The sequence below is a fragment of the Neopelma chrysocephalum genome, unplaced genomic scaffold, assembly GCF_003984885.1.
Source record: "Neopelma chrysocephalum unplaced genomic scaffold, ASM398488v2 Primary Assembly neopelma1_82006, whole genome shotgun sequence".
Classification (NCBI taxonomy): domain Eukaryota; kingdom Metazoa; phylum Chordata; class Aves; order Passeriformes; family Pipridae; genus Neopelma; species Neopelma chrysocephalum.
Genome location: NW_020912998.1, coordinates 1 through 6,903, shown reverse-complemented (window position 1 = coordinate 6,903; position 6,903 = coordinate 1). Strand labels below are relative to the sequence as shown.

General features: G+C 52.5%; 1 pseudogene; it reads right to left on the bottom strand.

Moving 5' to 3' along the window:
• Positions 1-2,693: 2,693 nt before the first annotated feature.
• Positions 2,694-3,594, bottom strand: LOC113979515 (annotated as a pseudogene).
• Between the last annotated feature and the right edge of the window lie 3,309 nt (positions 3,595-6,903).

Genomic DNA, 6,903 nt, shown 5'->3' with positions numbered 1-6,903 from the left:
ACACGCCTTCCCCCCAAGGCCCTTCCCCATCTTCCTTGCCCTCCTTTAGACACTCTCTAATGGCTCAATCTCTCCCTTCCATTGTGTCCCCCCAAACTGCCCCAATGGTGCAGGGGAGGCCGCCCCAGGGCAGAGCAGAGCAGGACAATCCCCTCCCTGGCCCGGCCGGCCATGCTGGGCCTGATGCCCCCAGGACAGGCTTGGCCCTCCTGGCTGCCAGGGCACTGCTGACTCAGGCCCAACTGGCCACCCACCAGCACCCCCAGGGCCCTTTCCCGGCACTGCTTTCCAGCCTCTCCTTCCCAGTCTGTCCGTCCATCCGGGGTTGCCCCATCCCAGGGCAGAATCCGGCACTTCCCCCTGTTGAAGTTCTCAGGGCTCCTAAAGAGCCGTGAGGTCATGGGATGTCAAAGAGCCACATGGAGCTAAAGGGACCTTTTTGAAGCTGTAGAACCTCATGGAATCAAGGGGCCTTTGTGACACTGTGGTACCTCATGGAATCAGAGGAACCCTGTGGAATATCATGGAATCAAGGGGCACCTGTGACACTGCAGGGTCTCATGCTCCAGAAGGAAACCTGGGACACTGTAGGATCTCATGGAACCAAGGTGCCACTGTGACACAGCATGGCTGCATGGAATCAGGGCTCCATAGTAAAATTCCACGACTTCATGGAAAAAATGAATCCTGGGACACTGTGGAACCTCATGGAAACAAGAGACCATTATGACACTGCAGAGCCTCATGGAGCCAAAGGAACCCTGGGACTTTTTGGAACCTCATGGAGTCAAGGGCCAGTTGTGACACTGCAGAGCCTCATGGAACTAAAGGAATTGTGGAGAACTGCTGATGCCTAAAATCTGTCCTGACACAGGTTTAAACTCTTTTACTATTGTTGGCTGTTAATAAAGACAATCTGACTGTGTCACTAAAAATAGAAGTTTTATTCTTCTGTCCTCCTTGTCCACCCCAAAATGGTAGAAAAGGCATGCAGTGTTTACATTAAAGCATTTTTATCCCACCTAGCACAGGAAGTTTTAGGCTACAGGGAAGGAGGCACGCATGGACCTATTTGTCACACACTTTTTCTAACTTATCCACACTATTCAAATTTTTGTAACAACACATTGTCATTCTTAATTATAAATTAATTCATATTTCATAAGTGGGGTGAACTAAAACAGTCTCTTCCTTCTCATTTTTAACTTTGGTAGCAGGTGTTCACTGCAGGTGTCCTTCCCCTGAAGTTTGCAGCTTCTTCTCTCCCTCTCACAGTGCCCAAGGCCGTCTGATGGATTCCATCACTATCTCTGAGGCCTCTCCCTGGGGAGCTGCCTCTGGCTCTCCAGCCTGAACACCTGTTTGGTCTCCCACACCCCAGCTGTGATTCAGTTTTCTGGAATGATTATAAATGAATTAAAAAGCTTTTTTGGGCCATGATCTAGGCAACAGCTGCCGTGGATAACATGGATGGCAGGAAGGCAGAAGAGAAGGACATGAAAGGGTCACCTGTGAGCCAAAGGTATTTTTCATTTTCAGTACTCTTTGAATTTTTGTTACTAGTTTTCTGTTTCTGTGGAAAAGTTCAGTGTCCTCCCTCCTGGGAGGGATGGGAACAAATGATCAAAGATGGAAAACGTTCTGGCTGAGCTGTTCCAACACTGCAAACTGTAATTTGTCCAGACGGTCTAAAAATGTCCAGATTATTGAAAACCTTCCAAATTTTTCTTTTCAGGGAGAGAGAAATATTTGATGAAATATTTGAAGAAATCCAGCAAAGGCAAAAGTGCAAGGTCAAGCCTCAGCCTGCGGAGAGCTGAGGGGTGGTAGCAGCTGCCCCCGGATTACATAGGGAAAATAAAATACATAGGAATTTTGGGGTGGGATTGAGCCATTTTCAGTGGGATTGATCTACTTTGAGGTAACAGATTGATCCCTCTCGACTTTTGGGATGCAGAGCTGGGAGAGACTGGAATGTTAATGGTCCATGGCTCCAACACTCTCCAGTTGCAGAAGCAGTGGGGGCTTTGCTGCCCATGGGCAACAGAACCACCTGGGGCAGAGGGGGGAACACCCACCCCTGGAGGGGACAGGCTGGGCTTGGAGCCAGAGAGGGGAAGTGTTATTTTTTATGGTTTTATATCACTATAGACAGGAGCCAAAACTGCCCAAACCTACTTTACATGGAGACAAAATTGTTCTAGACTAAACCCAACATATACATATATATATATGTATATAGATAAACTATCCTCGGGGGGGGGAGGGGGCTCTGCATCTTTCTACTCTGATATTTTCTTTCTTTTCCCTTCTACATTTTCTTAAATGTTATTTTCATGCTTTCATATCACTATAGATAGGAACCAAAATGGCTCCAAACCTGCTTGACACAGCAACTAAACTGTTCTAAACTACACACTACATATATATATATCTATAAACACTGACTATTCACTGTCCTTTCACTCTAATCTGCCCAAGGCCTGGATTAACAAGACCCTGGGTCACCCTCGCTGTCAGAGGGGTTGGGACAGGGGCTGGACATGGGGGAAGCTTCTGGCAGCTGTTCACAGAACCAACCCCTGGAGCCCCCCTGCTACCAAAACACGTCCATCCAGACCCAATACACTGCCCAGCACGGATCACCTGGAACTTGGGCCACCAGGTCTGTGCCCAACATGGGTCCCTGTGGATCATCCAGTGGGAGTCCTCCAATGGTTGATGGAGTTGGAGCAGCGGCCGAAGCTCTTCTGGCAGTTGAGGCACTCGAGGGCTTCCCTTACTGGTGGGTCCGTTTGTGTCTGCTCAAGGTAGACCTGTCAGTGAAGCTCTTCCCACACTCCCCACACTTGTAGGGCCTCTCCCCAGTGTGGATGCGCCGGTGGGTGACGAGGTGGGAGTTCCGGTTGAAGCCCTTCCCGCAGTCGGTGCAGCGGAAGGGCCTCTCATCCATGTGCGTCTGCTCATGCCTGAGGAGATCTGAGCTGGTCAGAAACCTCTTCCCACATTCCAAGCACTTGTAGGGCCGTTCCCCAGTGTGGATGCGTCGGTGGATGTGGAGGCTGGAGCTGTAACTGAAGCTCTTCCCACATTCCCCACACGTGAAGGGCCGTTCCCCAGTGTGCATACCATGGTGTTGGAGGAGGGTGGAACTCTGGCTGAAGCTCTTCCCACATTCCCTACAGGTGTAGGGCCGTTCCCCGGTGTGGATATGCTGGTGTTGGATCAGGTGGGAGCTGTCCCTGAAGCTCTTCCCACATTCCAAGCATTTGTAGGGCCGTTCCCCAGTGTGGATGCGCTGGTGGGTGCAAAGGTTGGACCTCTGGTTGAAGCTCTTCCCACATTCCCCACACGTGTAGGGCCATTCCCCAGTGTGGATGCGCTGGTGGGCGCGGAGGTTGGAGCTCTGCCTGAAGCTCTTCCCACATTCCCCACACGTGTACGGCCGTTCCCCAGTGTGGATGTGTTGGTGGGTGAGGAGGTTGAAGCTCTTCCTGAAGCTCTTTCCACATTCCAAGCACCTGAAGGGCTTCTGCCTGCTGGGAGGCTGCTCAGGGACCACCAGCTCAGAGCTCCGCCTCAAGTTCCGGCCGCCTTCCCAGCACAGGCTGGGTCTTTCCTCCTCAGAGCACCCTGGGCTGGCTTTGGAGCCCCTCCTGTGGGGGGATCTCCGGGCCTTTTCCTCCCCGCTGCCTTCCTGCGCCGTGGAGCCCTTCAAAACGGCCTCTCCCACCAGGCTCTGCCGGGGAGATTTGTCCTCCGGGCTCTCCGTCCTCAGCTCGGGGCCTGGGGCAGGAAGCAAGAAGGACAGGGAGGGGATTTGCCTCCGGCCCTCAGGGAAGGCCAAGGACATCCCCCCAACTCCGGCCCCGGCAGGACGGCGGCGGCAGCGGGGTTGTCCTGCAGCCGGGGGCCATGCTCGGCTGCCAGAGCCAGCACAACACCCGCCCAAAGGGCCACTGACTTCCTCCTCACCTGCCTGGGGGGCCCAAGGCATCTTCCTCTTCCTCACAGCCTCCTCCTCCATCCACCCAAGCTTTGGGAAGAACAAATCCTGATGGGGGAGAAAACAAGGGCTGAGCGCATTGGCTTGAGGGTTCCTCCTGCCCAAGTCCATCTCTAGAACTCACCGGGAATCCTGTGTCCACAGAAACCTCCAAAACACCAAGATTCAGCCCAGAAAAACCCAAAACACCAAGATTCGGGCAAAAAAAAACTCAGAAAAAGAGAGATGAACCCTCCCCCCAAAACTGAAAAAAGTTACGGTTCAGCCAAAATATACTCCAAATTATGAAGATTCAGCCCAAAAATAAGATGTTTAATTGGTAGGATGAGGGGAGTGAGGTCATTTCATGAGCACCTGATTGAATTGTTATATATTAATCAAAAGCTGTATTAATGTAATGTCACTTAAAACTCAATTTTTTCTTCCTATTTTCAGTGTAGAGAATAAATATGAAATCACTGGACTTCAGGCCTGCATCATTACCCCTGTGCTTTGGTTTGCAAATCCTTCCTCATTCCACTTCTTGTCCCCTGCCATCATTTCTGACAACTGGGCTCCTCTGCTGTGCTGTGCCAATATCCTGGGATGTGCGGTTTCCATGTTTGCAAGGATTAAAGGCAACTTTTTGCCTTCCAGTGCCAAAGGCTGGTCTGTGAAGTTTAGTGTGAGAGAATCCTGGGCAGTCAGACACTGAAATTGTTGAGCTGCAACGGGCCGTGCCAATGGAATGACAGAATCCATTCTGCTGGCCCAGACACAGGAGCCAATCTGTGGCTGTGGCTCTTTGCCTCACTGGCACCATCCTCTGTGGTTCCTGCTGCCCACCATGGCACTGGCAGCCCCAGGGACACAGGGACGTCCATCCTGTACATGAAGTCAGAGTCAGACTGTCCACAAGTGTTAGCAGGAGTAAAACAGTGCACTGCTGACCTTCTCAAATTTATCTCTGTTAATGTAGGACTTCACTTGGTCAATCTGTGTCATCTTGCACAGCATTATGTGGGTTTGTGATTTTTATTATCACTGCACCAAATTAATCTGGAATGTGTGGTCAGAACAGTAATTACCTGTATTTGTGTATAACTGTGAGCTCTTCTATTTCTTATGCTTTCTGGCAAATTCACTGACAACTTCTTTCACGACTAGATGATGGGGAGTGAATTTAAGGTAGGGGGTTTTCCTGAGGGCAGCACTACACCAGACTTTTGTGCGTGTGTGTGAGACAGGCAGAACCACAAATGCCTGCACAGCCCAGAGCAGTCAGGGTGGTGCTGGGCTTGCTGCTGCACAGACCCCCAGGGAACAAACCCAGGCAATACTTTGGGTTTATTCCTTGCTCTGTGTCAGTGGAATAGAATGTTCCACAGGAGCTCTGTCCCCCTCTGTGGCACTGGGTGGCTTGAAGCTGAAGAGAGAGGGGGGTCAAGTGCAAGTTCCCTTCTGAAGTGTGTGTCCCTAAGGAGGACACTTGCCTTATTATTGCTTATTATTTGTAATATCTTATAGATCTATCATACAACACCTAAGGATGGATTCTATAGAATATGTGCCATATATATGATACAGAATATATCTGATTATTGCTTTATCTGCCTGTCCAGACAGATATTGTGTATGCAGAGAGATTGTATTTGAGAGATATGTTCCTCTCAATACCCTGTGAGCTCCACTCCTAAGGCCACCAAATTCCTGAAGCTCCCACTTCTGTGCCCTGCAGGTTTTGGCAGATGTGCAAGAGCAGGGGAATCATTCCCTGCAGCCCCTTTGCACTGTAGGAAATGGGAGCACTGTGCACATCCTGCTGCCTCCAGATTCCATTCTGGGGGTGGGAACCACCCTGTGGGGAGCAAAGAAATGCCTGGTTCTGCAGGAGCTGCAGATGCTCAAGGGGCAGCAGGACCAACTCAGGGGTCTGGGAATCCTGGGGGGCTTTGGGGTGCGGGAGGGTCCTGGGGGAGCTGGGGAGGGGCTTTGGGGATTGGGGGGTACAAACCAGGACAAACCAGGACAGACCAGTACCTCCTCTCTGCTCCCCAGATCTCTCCTGGAGCTGGGACATGTTGTCGTGGGACACCTGAGCCCCCCCAGTGCCCCCAGTACAGCCCAGTGCCCTCAGTACAGCCCACTGTGTTCCTGTCCCAGGGTGTCGGGTGATCCCTCTTTGGGGGGGGTTGGAAAGGATTTGAGGGGGAGGCAGGGGGAGATTTGGGGGGAGCTGGGGGGAGTTGGATGGGGATTTGGGGGTTTTGGGTGCTTTGGGGGGAGTTAAAAGGAGCGTTGGGGGGTCAAAGGGATCTGTGGGGGGCAGGGATTAAAGGAAAAAGGGGAGTTGGGGGACATTTGGGGGGGGCTAATGGGGCCTGGGGGGGGAGAGGAGGGGCAGCACCATGAGCAGGTGGGTCCTGAGACCCTCCTGGTGTCCCCAGTTCCCCCTCTTGACACCCCAAGACCCCCCTGGTGTCTCCAATGTCCCCAGGGCCTCCCCATGGCCATAATTCCCCCCCCGATACCCCCAATTCCACTGTCCCTACTCCCCATCTCTGATGTCCCCAACCTTCCACCTCACCCCAGGAGCCCCCCCGGACACTCTGACACCAAAAACGCCCCCCCACACCCCGCTCACAGAAAGGCCAAGGGCATCTGGGGACACGTTGGGGACAGTTGGGGGGTTTTGGGGGGCACTGGGTGATTACTGGGGGATACTGGGACACACTGGGGGGAACCAGGACGCACTGGGAGGGACTGGGGGGTTACTTAGGGATGCTGAGAGGGCACTGGGTGGGCCTGGGGAGTTACTGGGGGATTACCAGGACACACAGGGGGACACTGGGAGGTTACTGGGCCACACTGGGGGTTTCTGGGTGCTCACAGCAGGATCACTGGGCCATACTTGGGGG